Source organism: Choloepus didactylus (genome assembly GCF_015220235.1).
Source record: "Choloepus didactylus isolate mChoDid1 chromosome 11 unlocalized genomic scaffold, mChoDid1.pri SUPER_11_unloc3, whole genome shotgun sequence".
In the NCBI taxonomy this organism is placed as follows: Eukaryota; Metazoa; Chordata; class Mammalia; order Pilosa; family Megalonychidae; genus Choloepus; species Choloepus didactylus.
In genome coordinates, this window is record NW_023637580.1 from 1,564,374 (window position 1) to 1,580,930 (window position 16,557).

The 16,557-nt window shown below is 39.9% G+C and overlaps 1 protein-coding gene and 1 pseudogene across 1 annotated transcript in view; one reads left to right on the forward strand and one right to left on the reverse strand.

Annotated features, from left to right (window-relative positions):
• Nucleotides 1-16,557, reverse strand: part of LOC119524630 — a 204,590-nt gene that overhangs the window by 119,728 nt on the left and 68,305 nt on the right. The gene's annotated exons all lie outside the window — the stretch shown is intronic.
• The window catches only part of LOC119524619, a 28,824-nt pseudogene continuing 20,382 nt past the window's right edge, over nucleotides 8,116-16,557 (forward strand).

Below are 16,557 nucleotides of genomic sequence, written 5' to 3' on the forward strand. Positions count from 1 at the left end.
TGGGCCGGAGTTGGGCTCAGCGGCCGCGACCCCATGCGGGTCCAGGGCTCTGGTGGGGGAGCGCGCCCTTTGCGTCCTTCCCGCCCGCGGCCGGCGCCGAGCAGATCCAGGACCCGGTGAACGTCGCGGAGCGCGGGGAGCAGCCGCCGGCTCTTCATGGCCCGAGGGCGCGGCGCTGGGGTGCACCAGGTCAGGGCCGCAGTGGGGGGCTTGTGCTGCAGAGGGCGTCGCCTCCTGCCTGAGTTCCTGAGATTCCCCGTGTTGGGCAAAGGGGCCACAATCTGGAAGTTGCGTGAATGTTTTTCCAGGGGGAATAGGTCAAGATCAATTTTTGTCGAGCTTAATTCAGTTTGCACTCGCAGTCTTCCCAGCCTTGATTGGACAACAGAGCAATCACAACGTCCTTCCTCAATGTTTGTACACATACTGGGTGTATCCAGCATAAAGGGCAAGTGTGTGTGTGTGTGTGTGTGTGTGTGTGTGTGTGTCTTTTCACGTATTATTTTGAAATACTTTGAAAGTTACAACACAGTGACAAAAATAATAAAAACCTTACACATTGGACTCCAGCATCCCCCTATCCTGTCCCCACATGCAGATCCACCAATTTTTAACATTTTGCCACATTTGCCATATCATTCAATTGATCCAGCTATCAATCCATTGTTTGTGGATCTATCCATCTATCTTTCTATCAAGCCATTTTCTGAACACCTGAATGTAGTTTGTATACACCATGCTCCTTGAACACCTAATACTGTCAGGTACACTTCCTAAGTACAGGATTTTCATTTATGCCACCTTGAGTGCAGTTATCTAGTTCAAGAAATTTGACATTGCTATAAAGCTCATAGCCTTAATTCCAGTTTTTCATATATCCCAATAATGACGTTTTAAGCCTTTTCTCCATCCTTGTTAGATCCCATCCAGAATCATGTATTGCATTTAGCTGTCATTGTCTCTTTAGTTGTCCTTCCTCCCTCCCTGGCTCCTTTCCTCACTCCCTCCCTTCCTTCTGTCCTTCCTTCCTTCCTCCCTTGCTCCCTCTGTCTCTCTCCCTCTCACATGCAACATGAACTATCCCATTCATCCACTCCCCAGCATACCATCCAGTGGGTTTAATCACATTCATTATTTTGTGGTATCCTTGCCACCATCCACTGCTAAAACTTCCCCATCTCCCAAAACAAAAACCCTACATCCATTATGCATTAACTCCCCATCCTCCCTGCCACCTGCCCCTGGCAACCTATACTCTAATTTCTGTCTCTATGAGCTTGCATATTCTCTGATTTTTTTTTTTTTGTAGTTGCCATGAGCCCTAAATTTAACATGCTAAATCTACAAAAATCTCATTTGCTCTGATACCACTTAACTTCAATGATATACACAAATTATGTTTCCATACCCTTGCATCCCCTCACCTTTATGTAGTTCTTGTCACAAATTACGTGTTTATATGTTATGAGTGCTAAACCACTGATTTTTCATTACATTTTAAGTATTTGCCTTTTAGATTTGTAGGAAGTAAAAAGTGTAGTTTCAGACCAAAAATTCAATTGTATGGCATTTATAATTACAAATGTTGTTACCCTTACCAGACATCATTATTTCTTCATGTGCTTTGATCTATTGTCTACTGTCCTTTCCTTTCAACTTGCAGAACTGTCTTCAGCATCTCTTGTAGGCATTTTCTAGCAGTGACAAACTCCCTTAGCTTCTGTTTATTTGGGAATGTCTTAATCTCTCCAGCATGACAATTCTGTGCTTTCAGCACTTAAAATATGTCATCCCACTGCCTTCTTGCCTCCATAGTCTTTGATGAGAAATTGGCATTAATCCTATTGATGCTCCCTTATACGTGACACATTGCTTCTCTCTTGTGGCTTTCAGAATATTCTATCTTTGACATTCAGCATTTTGATTATAATATGTCACAGTGTCAGTCTATTTGGGTTTATGCTGTTTGAGATTTGTTGCATGCCTTAGATATATACGTTCGATTATTTCATTAAATTTGGAAAATTTTCAGCCTTTGGTTCTTTGAATATTCTCTCTGCCCCTTTCTCTCTTTCAACTTCTAGGCACTCATAATTTGTATATTGGTACACTTGATGGTGTCACATGGGTTCCTCAGGCTCTATTCTCTTTTATTCAATCTTTCTTCTTTCTGCTACTCAGACTGGCAGATTTCAATAATCTTATCACCTGATCACTGACTCTTTCTTCTGCCAGCTCCAATCTGCTGTTGAACCCCTCTAAAGAATTTTAAATTTCTGTACTATGGTCTTCAGCTCTGTTTTGTTCCTTTTCATGATATTTATCTTTTTATCAGTATTCTCCTTGGGTTCATCTATCATTTTCCTGATTTTCTTCACTTCTTTGTCCATGTTTTCCTTTAGCTCTTTGACCATATTTAGGACCATTTTTTAAAAGTCTTTATTTGGTATGTTACAGGTCTGGTCCTTATCATTGAAGACTTCTAATGCTTTAATCTTTTCTTTGCCTGGGTCATCAATTCCTGTATCTTTGTATGTTTTGTAATCTTCTGTTGAAAGATATTAGTGTTCTATTGCTGAAAATTAGACTCTGAAGGGTCTGCAGCTTGAGCTTGAATCCAGCCAGTGTTATGACAGTGCTTTCCTTGAATGCTAGGAGCTAGTTTAAAAAGGGGGGGGAGAGGGGGAAAAATAAAACACCTTTTCCAGTCTTTGCAGATTGACCCACGCAAGTGTCTCCTTCAGGGCTTATCCATACAAGGAGTTTGGAGAATAACTACAGGCCAAAGGGTAGGGTCTCTCGGACATGTATGTATGGCCCCAGTTATCCCCCTATTTATATCAATACAAATGTTCCCTCTTCCCTAGGAAACAGTTTCTTCAGGGTCCTGGGCACTGTGCTGTATTTCCTGTGGCCAGCAATCCCTTGCTCCAGGAGCCTCAACTTGGCAACTCTTCTGAAAGAGAGCTCTGTGACTTGCCTTCCACATGCAGGGCAATTCTGGGATGGCAAGCCTGTGATGAGTCTCCTGTTCAATCCCTCAAGCTGTGTTGGGTCAGACATACAAGCTACCAGTATGTGCATGAGGGTTACTCTGCTCCCTACAGAATTGGTACCAGATACTAACACTGGGAGCATGGGCTGGCTCTGAACCCAGATGGTAAGGGAGAAGGGAGAGGCCAACCAGGGGGCCAACAGATCCTTTTTTTAAGTAGCCTTTTTCTTGATGCAGTGTGTGCCCTATTTCTGCAAGCCTTAACTGTTTTCTGGAGCACTGGGAAAGAAGATTCTGCCAGTTCCAAGGAAATATGCTTTTGTTTTTATTTTTAATTAAAGGAATGTTTGCTAATAATATTGTGACAGTTCCCTGATGTTCCTTTTTTGTATGTCTTGTTCACAATGAGTGGATAATGGCTTAATTAAGGCGGGTTGGGTCTAAAACAATTCTTTCAGGAGACCACATTGGGAACCAGAAATGCCTCCTTACTCTTTTTAGAATACTTGTCATACCCAAAAACCTTCTTTGCAGAAATGGAAAAGCCAATCATCAAATTTGTATGGAAGGGTAAGGGACCCCAAATAGCTCAAGCCTTCTTGAGAAAGAAGAATGAAGTTGGAGGACTCATATTTCCTAATCTTAAAGTTTATTACAAAGCCACAATAATTAAAACAGTATGGTGCTGGCACAAAGATTGACATCAAACCAGTGGCACCTAACTGAGAGTTCAGAAATCAGCCTTCAAATTTATTGCCAACTGATTTTTGACATGGGATCAAAGACCACTCAGCTGGGAAAGAATAGTCTCTTTGACAAACGGTGCTGGGAAAACTGGATCTCCATTTGCAAAAGAAGGAAGGTGGACTGCTACCTGACACTAAGGATAAAAATCAACTCAAAATGGATCAAAGACAAATATAAGAGTCAGAACTACAAAACCCATGAAAGAAAATGTAAGAATGCATTTTCAGGACCTTGTGTTAGGCCATGGCTTCTTAGATTTTATACCCAAAGTATAAACAACAGAGAAAAAATAGATTAATGAGAACTCATCTAAAATTAAAAACTTTTGTGCATCAAAGAACTTTATCATGAAAGGAAAATGACAACCTACACAATGGAAGAAAATATTTGGAAAACAAATATCTAAAAAGGGCTTGATACCCAAAATATATAAAGAATTCCTTCAACTCAACAACAAAATCACAAACAACCCAATTAAAACGTGGACAAAATACTTGAATAGACACTTGGCCAAAGTTATATACATGGCCCGAAGGCATATTATTGAAAAGGTGCTCAACATCATTAGTAATCAGTGAAATGCACTCAAAACCCCAATGAGATACTATTTCACACCCACTAGAATGGCTACTATTAAACCAAAAAAATTACAAGTGTTGGAGAGGATGTGGAGAAACAGGAACACTCATTCATTGCTGGTGGCAAACAGAGAATGGTGCAGCTGCTGTGTAAGACAGTTTGACAGTTCCTCAGAAAGTTAAGTATAGAATTAGCATATGACACGGCAGCCCCACTTCTAGGTATATATCTCAAAAAACCTAAAGCAGGATCTCAAACAGCACAACATTGTGAACTTAACAGTATTGAATTATCTATTTGAATGTGGTTAATAATTTACTAATTTAAGTAATAATACCAAGTCCATGGGGTTTCAGTGAGGGCTAAATGAGATAACATAAATACAGTGCAGGAAGCAAGCACTTCTTAGTTCAAGGTCTCTAATTGGATTAATTAACCAGGGTATGCAAGGCTAAGGGAGGAAAATGAGCAAGTCACATGGGAGACAACATGTAATGGAACCAGAAAACCTTATTGCCCCATAAGTTAGTGGCAAGCATCACATACCTTCAGTTGTGGCCTTGTCCAAAGCCTGGTCACTACAGAGATAGCACCAGCATTTATTTATGCCTTTACTCAGGGCTGGGGCCAGGGTGCAGCAAGAGAGGCACATGGGATGCAAAATCTAAGGAGACACTTGCAGGTCATATAAGGGCATTCCCTGGTGATTACTCATTTTGCTTTACTACTAGATGTAAGGCTTATTCTAAAACAATAGTAACCATTTAAAACAGCTTTATTGAGGAATAACATGTTTTTGTTTTATTAAGATATAATTGCTATACAATAAATTGCATATATTTAATGTGTACAGTTTTATAAGTTTTGACATATGAATATGGCTATGAAACCATTACCACAATGAAGATAATAAGCATCACTCTCCAAGATCAAAATTTCCTTATGCCCTTTTATAATCGTTCACTCACACCCCTTCATATCTCCCATGTTACATCCCTAGGCAGTGCTGATTTGTTTTCTATCACTGTAGACTAGTTTGAAATTTCTAGAGCTTTTACATAAATAGAATTACACACTATGGATTCTTTTGTTTGCCTTTTTTCACCCAGTGTAACTAATTATTCAGCAGTTCATTCTTTTTCATTGCTGAGCAATGTCCCATTGCACGGATATATCTTGGTTGGTTTGTTTATGCATCTGTTGATAGATATTTGCATGTTTCCTGTTCTGAGCTATTAGAAATAAAGCTTCAATTTGAGTACACGTCTTTTTGTGGATACATAGTCATTCATCTTGGTGCTGTGTGTGGGTGCCAGGCATTGTAGCTTCTAAAAATTTTGGGTGATTCTTTCCTCACCCGTGCACTGATTGGTACTCAGCTGAATACTTGAGGGAGACCCTCTAAGGGTTGCTAGATTTTTCCTTGTGCAGCTCTCACCTTTCTGTTACTCTGTCCTGCAAATTCTAGCCACCCTGGTCTGCTTGAACTCTTAGTTCCATATAGTCAGTTCAGGGACCTACCAGGCTTCCATAGCTTTGCTCTCCTTGTTCTGTGGCCTGGAGAGTCTCTTAAAGCATATGCTGTGACTATCACACAGTTCACCTTGTTTGTGTTCCATCTTTCAGGGACCACTGTTCTTCCTTGACTGATGTCCAATGCCATGAAAATCACTGACTCGTATATTTTGCCAATGTTTTGGCTATTTCAATTAGGGGATTAAATTAATCCCTTTTATTACATCTTGGCTGAAAGAGGAAGCCCAAAACACCATTTTTAATTTGGAGAAGGAAATGATGGACAGTGGAAAAAGGTGATGAGCTTTCAAAACTCCTTCAGAAACAGAAGAGAGTTGCTTTTCTTTGCTCAAAATATATAATTTCCTCAAATTTATATATATCAGCTTCTACTGGAGAATTTTTAACATAAACAATTTATATAAACATCTAGGATGACCCTAAAATTTCCAGAAGATCATGGACTATGGAAAAGATGAAGTAGAAAGATAACATGATCTAAATTGTCTTTATGATTGTAACTCTAATCGGCTTTGCCTTGCTGATGGACATAAATGGGTTGCAAGGAACCTTAGTGTGGAAACTGTAGAATGAAGTAATATTTGACTCCCTCATTGTATTCACTATAATTTGGAAGAGTTGACTGTATATTCAATGGAATCCTCAGATATAATTGTTTTATTATAGACTGGCCTCCAAAGTTCTATTGGATTTTCTAAAAGTAATACTGCACTATTGAACTAATTGTGTGGTTTTTGTCCTGTTCAGCATTAAGCTATGTCCTACAGCCGTGAGGTCTTCACTGCATTTAGGCCACATCTTGTGGCAACTCTTAAGGGTAGAGGGCATGGGGCCAGACTGTTACGATTGCATGTCATGGGCAATGCAGCTGGTATCACCACCACGGCTCACAAGCAACACTATTTACACCTTACAGTTTCTGGGTTCTTATCACATTATCAGAGTGAATTGCTTTGCTTCTGAGCTCTCTCAGTGCTGCTTCCTGCATGCATCAAGAATGTTCTAATGACTCATTAGATAAAAATTCCATGAGGGATTCCAAGATAAGTAACACATGAATCTAACTTTAAGACCCTTATTCAACAGGAGTAGAGAGACAAATATTGTCTAATCCCATAATGTGAGCCTGACTGATAAATGCTCACATATTTCAGAGGATGGAAGTTTTTCTTTGGGATATGGGATCAGCAGAGTCTTTCTGGTGGGTGCTGCCATCTAAGCAGGATTTTAAATGACATCTAGGACAAATTTAGATTGGTGGAAATGAAGATCAAAAGAGATACAGTTTGAGCAAATTCATGCTATGAAGGGACAAGCAGGTGAGCATGCAGCCAAGGAATAGTGGGAGATTAATAAACTGGGATCCAATGTGGATATCACTAAATGGTAGATTGAAGATTTAGATTTTATTAATGTAGACCAGTGGCTCTCAAAGTGTAGTTCTTGGTCCAACTTGGAAAACTCATTATCTGGACACTAGTTTAAAATGCAGGTGCTCAGGCCCCTTAAGATCTTAAATTCTAAGGGTGGATCTCAGCAATCTGTGTTGTAAAAAGCACTCCAGGAGATTCTGATACAGACTAAAGTTTGAAATCACTTGTGTAGACCAGTGGTTCTCAACTCTGGCCTTGTCTTTGTTCTACCCCTAAATATTTTGACTCGGTTGGTCCAAAGTATGGCTTTTTGTCATCCATTTTAATGCTTCTCAGGTGTTTCTAATGCTTCCAGGTTTTAAGAACCACAAGTGAAGACTCTAGCAAGCTATGGAAAACTATGGAACAGTAGTTGGGGATTGAATCATTTCCCCCACAAAAGGCATGTTCAGTTTCCAACCCACGGTCCTGTGGGTGAGAACTCTTTGTAAATAAGATCTCTTCAGGGTGTTACTTCAGTTAAGTTGTGGCCTGATTCAGGAAGGGCTTTAATCAAGATTACTGGAGTCCTTTATAAACAGAATGACATTTAGACAGATAAAGAGAATCCATAGGAAGCAGCTAGAAGCGGGAAGTCAATGGAATCAAGTAAAAAAGAACTGCCATGTCCATTGCCATTTAATGGAAAAGCCAAGGATCCCCAAGGTTTGCCAGCCAGACAGATGTTAGTGAACCCAGAAGGAAGCAAACATTCTAGCCTCTGAAACCATGAGCCAATAAAATCCTCTTTTTAAGCCAACCCATCGTATGGCATTTGGTTTAGCAGCTGAGAAACTAAAACAGTAGTTGAGATCTGCTCTATAAAGGTCTTTGGGTCTCTGGACCATGACTGCACATAGGTAGGTTGAAGGTAGAGAGAGACTGAAGTGAAAATAACAGGGAAGGAGAGGCTGAAGTAATAGCACATAGGACAGATGGTGTCAGAAAAGGTAAACTGAGAAATGGAGCAGTTTCAGGTGAAGAAGTCTAAACTGAAGCCATGACTATGAACAGCTAAAGTGGAGTTTACAATGCAGTTATGTGTGGATGTGTGAAAATAAGCATTGCCAGTCCAAGGACCATTGCAGGCAGCATGTGGGAAGGATGGTTCTTGTAAATCCTGAAGTCACCAAGAATCAGTAGCTGTGGGTGGAGAGGAAGATTGTAGGTTGGCATTGGTTCCCAAATGTGTCTGCCATTAGAATCACCTGGAGAGCTTCAAACAGAGCTGTTGCCTGTGTCCTACCCTAAGAGACTGTGATTTAACTGTTCTGGGGTGTGGTTGGTTGGTTCTAATATGCAGACAAATTTGTCAACTACTGGTCCAGTGGCTAAAATAACTGAGGAAGATGAACCTTCTATCCTGGTTATTGATAGTTTTCCTACTTATTCTTTTTCCAAATCTACCAGTTCCTCATAATTTTCTCAAGTCGTACTGATAGTTCTTTAAATTCTCTAGGACACTTTAAAAATTTTCAATGGAACAAATGATATTTGCTATCTTTAAAATATTTGACACCTACTATTTTATAGAGAATATGGGAAATTTGGACATAAACTTATAAATTGTGTATTAATGTATAAGTGTTACAGTTTGTTAGAGCTGCCTTTATGCAAAATACAGAAATGGATTGGTTTTTTTTTTTTTGTTTTTTTTTTTAAGTAGGTTGTTGGAATTTTGATTGGGATTGCATTGAATCTGTAGATGAGTTTGGGTAGAATTGACATCTTAATGACATTTAGCCTTCCTATCCATGAACATGGAATATTTTTCCATCTTTTAAGGTCCCCTTCTATTTCTTTTAGTAGAGTTATGTAGTTTTCTTTGTATAGGTCTTTTACATCTTTGGTTAAGTTTATTCCTAGGTACTTGATTTTTTTAGTTGCTATTGAAAATGGTATCTTTTTCTTGAGTGTCTCTTCAGTTTGTTCATTTCTAGCATATAGAAACATTACTGACTTATGTGCATTAATCTTGTATCCCGCTACTTTCCTAAATTTGTTTATTAGCTCTAGTAGGTGTATCGTTGATTTCTCAGGGTTTTCTAGATATAAGATCATATCATCTGCAAACAATGACAGTTTTACTTCTTCTTTTCCAATTTGGATGCCTTTTATTTCTTTGTCTTGCCGGATTGCCCTGGCTAGCACTTCCAGCACAATGTTGAATAACAGTGGTGACAGCGGGCATCCTTGTCTTGTTCCTGATCTTAGAGGGAAGGCTTTCAGTCTCTCACCATTGAGTACTATGCTGGCTGTGGGTTTTTCATATATGCTCTTTATCATGTTGAGGAAGTTTCCTTCAATTCCTACCTTTTGAAGTGTTTTTATCAAAAAGGGATGTTGGATTTTGTCAAATGCTTTTTCAGCATCTATTGAGATGATCAATTGATTTTTCCCTTTCGAGTTTTTAATGTGTTGTAATACATTGATTGTTTTTCTTATGTTGAACCATCCTTGCATGCCTGGAATGAACCCCACTTGGTCATGGTGTATGATTTTTTTAATGTGTCTTTGGATTCGAATTGCAAGTATTTTGTTGAGGATTTTTGCATCTATATTCATTAGGGAGATTGGCCGGTAGTTTTCCTTTTTTGTAGCATCTTTGCCTGGTTTTGGTATTAGATTGATGTTAGCTTCATAAAATGAGTTAGGTAGTGTTCCATTTTTTTCAATGTTTTGAAAGAGTTTGAGTAAGATTGGTGTCAGTTCTTTCTGGAAAGTTTGGTAGAATTCCCCTGTGAAGCCATCTGGCCCTGGGCATTTATTTGTGGGAAGATTTTTGATGACTGATTGGATCTCTTTGCTTGTGATGGGTTGGTTGAGGTCTTCTATTTCTTCTCTGGTCAGTCTAGGTTGTTCATATGTTTCCAGGAAATTGTCCATTTCTTCTACATTATCCAGTTTGTTGCCATACAGTTGTTCATAATATCCTCTTATAATTTTTTTAATTTCTTCAGGATCTGCAGTTATGTCACCTTTTTCATTCATTATTTTCTTTATATGGGTCTTCTCTCTTTTTGATTTTGTCAGTCAAGCTAGGGGCTTGTCAATCTTGTTGATCTTCTCAAAGAACCAACTTTTGGTGATATTTATCCTTTCTATTGTTTTTTTGTTCTCTATGTCATTTATTTCTGCTTTAATCCTTGTTATTTCTTTTCTTGTACTTGGTTTAGGATTGGTTTCCTGTTCATTTTCTAGCTTCTTCAGTTGATCCATTAGTTCTTTGATTTTGGCTCTTTCTTCCTTTTTAATATATGCATTTAGTGCTATAAATTTCCCCCTTAGCACTGCTTTTGCTGCATCCCATAGGTTTTGGTATGTTGTGTTCTCATTTTCATTCGTCTCTATATATTTAGCAATTTCTCTTGCTATTTCTTCTTTAACCCACTGATTGTTTAGGAGTGTGTTGTTTAACCTCCAGGTATTTGTGAATTTTCTAAGTCTCTGATGGTTATTGACTTCTAATTGTATTCCATTGTGGTCAGAGAATGTGCTTTGAATAATTTCAATCTTTTTAAATTTATTGAGGCTTGTTTTATGTCCCAGCATATGATCTATTCTGGAGAAAGTTCCGTGAGCACTAGAAAAGTATGTGTATCCTGGTGATTTGGGATGTAATGTCCTGTAGATGTCTGTTAAATCTAATTCATTTATCAGATTGTTTAGGTTTTCAATTTCCTTATTGGTCTTCTGTCTGGTTGATCTATCTATAGGAGAGAGTGATGTGTTGAAGTCTCCCACAATTATTGTGGAAACATCAATTGCTTCCTTTAGTTTTGCCAGTGTTTCTCTCATGTATTTTGTGGCACCTTGATTGGGTGCATAGACATTTACGATTGTTATTTCTTCTTGCTGAATTGCCCCTTTTATTAGTATGTAGTGGCCTTCTTTGTCTCTCAAAACATCCCTGCATTTGAAGTCTATTTTATCTGAGATTAATATTGCTACACCTGCTTTCTTTTGGCTGTAGCTTGCATGAAATATTTTTTTCCATCCTTTCACTTTCAGTTTCTTTGTGTCCCTGTGTCTAAGATGAGTCTCTTGTATGCAACATATTGATGGTTCATTTTTTTGATCCATTCTGCGAATCTATATCTTTTAATTGGGGAGTTTAATCCATTTACATTCAACGTTAAAACCGTGAAGGCATTTCTTGAATCGGCCATCTTATCCTTTGGATTATGTTTGCCATATTTTTCCCTCTCTCTATTAATATCCTTTATTGTACCCATACCGAATCTCTTTAGTACTGAACCTTTCTCCAGGTCTCTCTGTCCTGTCTTTGTTTCTCTGTCTGTAGGGCTCCCTTTAGTATCTCCAGTAGGGCAGGTCTCTTGTTAGCAAATTCTCTCAGCATTTCTTTGTCTGTGAAAAATTTAAGCTCTCCCTCAAATTTGAAGGAGAGCTTTGCTGAATAAAGTATTCTTGGCTGGAAATTTTTCTCACTCAGAATTTTAAATATAGCGTGCCACTGCCTTCTTGCTTCCATGGTGGCTGCTGAGTAGTCACTACTTAGTCTTATGCTGTTTCCTTTGTATGTGGTGAATTGCTTTTCTCTTGCTGCTTTCAGAACTTGCTCCTTCTCTTCTATGTTTGACAGTGTGATCAGTATATGTCTCGGAGTGGGTTTTTTTGGATTTATTCTATTTGGAGTTCGCTGAGCATTTATGATTTGTGTATTTATGTTGTTTAGAAGATTTGGGAAGTTTTCCCCAACAATTTCTTTGAATACTCTTCCTAGACCTTTACCCTTTTCTTCCCCTTCTGGGACACCAATGAGTCTTACATTCGGACGTTTCATATTATCTATCATATCCCTGAGGTCCATTTCGAGTTTTTCAATTTTTTTCCCCATTCTTTCTTTTATGCTTTCATTTTCCATTCTGTCATCTTCCAGGTCACTGATTCGTTGTTCAACTTCCTCTAGTCTTGTACTATGAGTGTCCAGAATCTTTTTAATTTGGTCAACAGTTTCTTTAATTTCCATAAGATCATCCATTTTTTTATTTAGTCTTGCAATGTCTTCTTTATGCTCTTCTAGGGTCTTCTTGATTTCCTTCATATCCCGTACTATGGTCTCATTGTTCATCTTTAGTTCTTTGAGTAGCTGCTCTAGGTGCTGTGTCTCTTCTGGTCTTTTGATTTGGGTGCTTGGGCTTGGGTTATCCATATCGTCTGGTTTTTTCATATGCTTTATAATTTTCTGTTGTTTTTGGCCTCGTGGCATTTGCTGAACTTGATAGGGTTCTTTTAGGGTTTGTAGACCAGTTGAAGTCCTTATCTCTAATTTATCAGATCTACAGCTTCGTGGAGTACACTTTCTCTAACTAACCAGCAGGTGGCGTCCACGAGCCACCTGTTCTCCACAAGCCAGATCTCCCCTGCTTAGCCTTTTTGATGAGTGGGGGAGTGAGTCTTGTGGGGCCCAATTGGTGTCCCAAGCTTGCGTGTGTAGTTGGTGTTGCCTGCCCTGTATGTGGGGCGTGTTTCTGGGCAGTCGGGGAGGGGGGGTGGCCCTAACAATCAAATCTCCCTGATGATCCTAGAGTTTTAAAGCTGCTGCAATAGTCTAATCCTTCAGTTCAGTCCTGCCACAGTTTGTCTCTGCCACTGACCCACAAGTCTTTGGTATTGGCGTATGGCTCCTGAGACTTGCAAGTGGGCCCCTCTTCCAGGCTGTGCACCCCGGGTCCTCTGTTGAGGGATGACTGTGCTATGTCACAGGTGAGTGCCGTCCCCCCAGGGCAGTTCTGGGCTGCTGGGCTGTGTTGGGAGGCTCCCAGTCTGCTCAAATGATGGCTGAATGGGGCTCTGTTAATTCACACTGCTCCCCCTTCCCAGCTCTGGGACATTCAGCTGAGGTTGCAGGGAAGGCTAATGTCCACGCCCAGTTTTGTGGTGTGTGCCTGTTATTTGAAGCACTTCCATCACACTGGGTTGTCTGGGGCAGCTCTGGGCTATGGGGCTGGCGATGGGCAGGAGTGTTTCCTGACCACCAGGATGGTGGCTGTGAGCGGACACTCCCCTTTTCTTGGGAAGTTGTGTTGTTTAGTGAATTTTCTCAGCCACAGGATTATTGCCTTTTGTCTCAGAGCTCTCTTAGTTCGGCTCTTGACTTGACGTGCCCAAATTTCAATTCTTCGAAGCTTTCTGTATTGAGAGATTTCGCTGATCTCAGCAGTTCCACGTTTTCATGAGTGTTGTATGAAGTATGCCCAAAGACAGATTGCTCTGTGGTGTCCAGTCCACGCAGTTCCTGGCTTTTTACCTACTTTCCGAGTGAACCTGCGGACCCTGCGCGGCTACTACAACCAGAGCGAGGCCGGTGAGCGACACGGGCCCGGGTCCAGTTCATGAGCCCCGGGATTCCTCACGGACGGGCAGGGTCGTCCCGACTCCCGGGTCAGAGGTTCACCCGGAGGCCATGGGACCCACAGGACCTTTACTGGGTTTCTTTTTCAGTATAGACCGAAACGGGCCCCTGGATTGGTTTTTATAAGGAGGATTTATTAGTTTACAAATTTACAGTTCCAAGGCCATAAAAGTGTCAAAATTAAAGCATCAACAAGGATACTTTCACTAAAGAATGGCCAATGGCATCTGGGACACCTCTGTCAGCTGGGAAAGCATGTGGCTGGCGTCTGCTGGTCCTTTGCTCCCAAGTTGTGTTTCAAAAGGGCTTTCTCCAAAATGTCTCTGTGTTTCTGTCTTTGCTCCTCTCTCTCAGTTCCTGTGCATCCTTGTTTCTTTCTCCCAGAGTGTTTTTCTCTAAGCATCTGGAGGTCCTCTCTTAGCTTCTCCAGGACAAACTCTGGGCTTCATCTCTTAGCTTAGCATCTCCAAATGTCTTTCTGTCTGCATCTCCAAGTGTCTCTAAGCATCAGTAAGTATCTGTGTCAGCTCTTGAGTTCTCTTAAGTAAACAAGTGAACCATCAAGGGTGCGCTCCACACCTCTGTGGAAATAATTTAATCAAAGATGTCACCACAGTTGGGTGTGTCACATCTCCATGGAAACACTCAATCAAGAGGTTCCACCCAACCAGATTGGGTTAAAAGATCCTGACTTTTGTAGGGGACATAATATATCCAAACTGGCACAGTAAGTAATAGTGTGAATAATATTGAATACTTTAAATATCTTTTGCCTCCTGGTGACAAGCTTGCAACAGTTTTAAAAGAGTCCTGATATTGATTTCTTTACACTCTATTGCATTTCATTTTTTTTTTTGAACCCTGCTGGGCTGGCAGTGGTGGTAATGACTGCAGTCCATGTATTTCCAGTATGAGAGGTTGTCAGCAGTAGCAGAGGTCTTAGAACAAGGAGCTATATAATGAGCTATAAGTCTGAAGCTGGGAAAATCCCAAGGAATTCTACAAAAGAAGTTTCTCACCTAATAAGTAACTTTACCAATGTTTCAGCATACAAGTCATTATATATAAAGCAATTGTATTCCTATATATTTGCCATGAAATGTTGAGATATAAGCAAACTTTATACTACTTTCAGAATTTATAAACTTAGGTATAAATCTAACAGTATGTGTACAGGATCTGTTTGCTAAAAACTATAAGACACTGATGAGCAAATGAAGGAAGACCTAAATAAGTAGACATATGCATGATGTGCATGAGTTGGAAGACTTAAATTTGTTTGAATGACAAATCTTTCCAAATGTATCTATAGATTTATCTAGCACATTATACACCAGCAGGACTTTTTGTAGGTTTTGAGAAGCTGATTCCAAAATTTTTTTTTCAACAAAGTAAGGGAATTATGATAGCTAAAACAGTTCTGAAAAGGAAGAACAAGTTAGAGGATTCATAATGCCTGATATTAAGACTTACCATAAAGTTATACAATCAAGAGATGGTGGTATAGGTTGAAGCATAGTGACAAAGATCAATGAAACAGAACAGAGAATCCAAATATAGACCTGCAGAAATTTGGTCAATTGATGTTTTACAAAGATGAAAAGGGAATTCAAAGAAGAAACTTTTACTAATGCTGCTAAAAAAATTTGAACATCCATATATCAAAAAAAAAATGTCTTAACTTATACTTGACATCTTAAACAAACATTAAATCAAAATGGATACTAGACCTACTTTAAAATGCAAAATTGTGAAACTTTTAGAAAAAAGTTTTAGAAAAAAGAGTGGGCAACGGATTCTTAGATTTGACATCAAAAGTGGCATTCATTAGAGAAAAACTTGAAAAACTGGACTTCATAAAATTTTTTTTTTAAATTTGCTCTGTAAAGGACACTCTTAAGAGAAGAAAATAAGCTGCAGACTGGAAGAAAGTATTTTGCAAGTCGCATATCTTACAAACAACCTGTATCCAGAATATATAAAGCTCTCTCAAAACTCAAAACGAAGAAAATAATCAACCTGATTTTAAAATAGGCCCAGAGGCGGGGCAAGATGGCAGACTGGTGAGCTGTATGTTTTAGTTACTCCTCCAGGAAAGTAGGTAAAAAGCCAGGAACTGCGTGGACTGGACACCACAGAGCAATCTGTCTTTGGGCATACTTCATACAACACTCATGAAAACGTGGAACTGCTGAGATCACCGAAATCTGTAAGTTTTTGCGGCCAGGGGACCCGCGCCCCTCCCTGCCAGGCTAAGTCCCGGGGGAGGAGGGGCTGTCAGCTCCAGGAAGGAGAAGGGAGAATTGCAGTGGCTGCTCTTATCGGAAACTCATTCTACTGATTCAAACTCCAACCATAGATAGACTGAGGCCAGACACCAGAGACTCTGAGAGCAGCCAGCCCAGCAGAGAGGAGACAGGCATAGAAAAAAAACAACACGAAAAACTCCAAAATAAAAGCAGAGGATTTTTGGAGTTCTGGTGAACACAGAAAGGGGAAGGGCGGAGATCAGGCCTTGAGGCGCATATGCAAATCCCGAAGCAAGGCTGATCTCTCTGCCCTGGGCACCTTTCCTTAATGGCCCTGGTTGCTTTGTCTATTAGCATTTCAATAACCCATTAGATCTCTGAGGAGGGCCGTTTTTTTTTTTTTTTTTTTTTTTTTTAATCCTTTTTGCTTTTTCTAAAACAATTACTCTAACAAGCTCAATACAGAAAGCTTCAAAGAATTGCAATTTGGGCACGTCAAGTCAAGAGCAGAACTAAGAGAGCTCTGAGACAAAAGGCAATAATCCAGGGGCTGAGAAAATTCACTAAACAACACAACTTCCCAAGAAAAGGGGGGTGTCCGCTCACAGCCACCATCCTGGTGGACAGGAAACACTCCTGCCCATCGCCAGCCCCATAGCACAG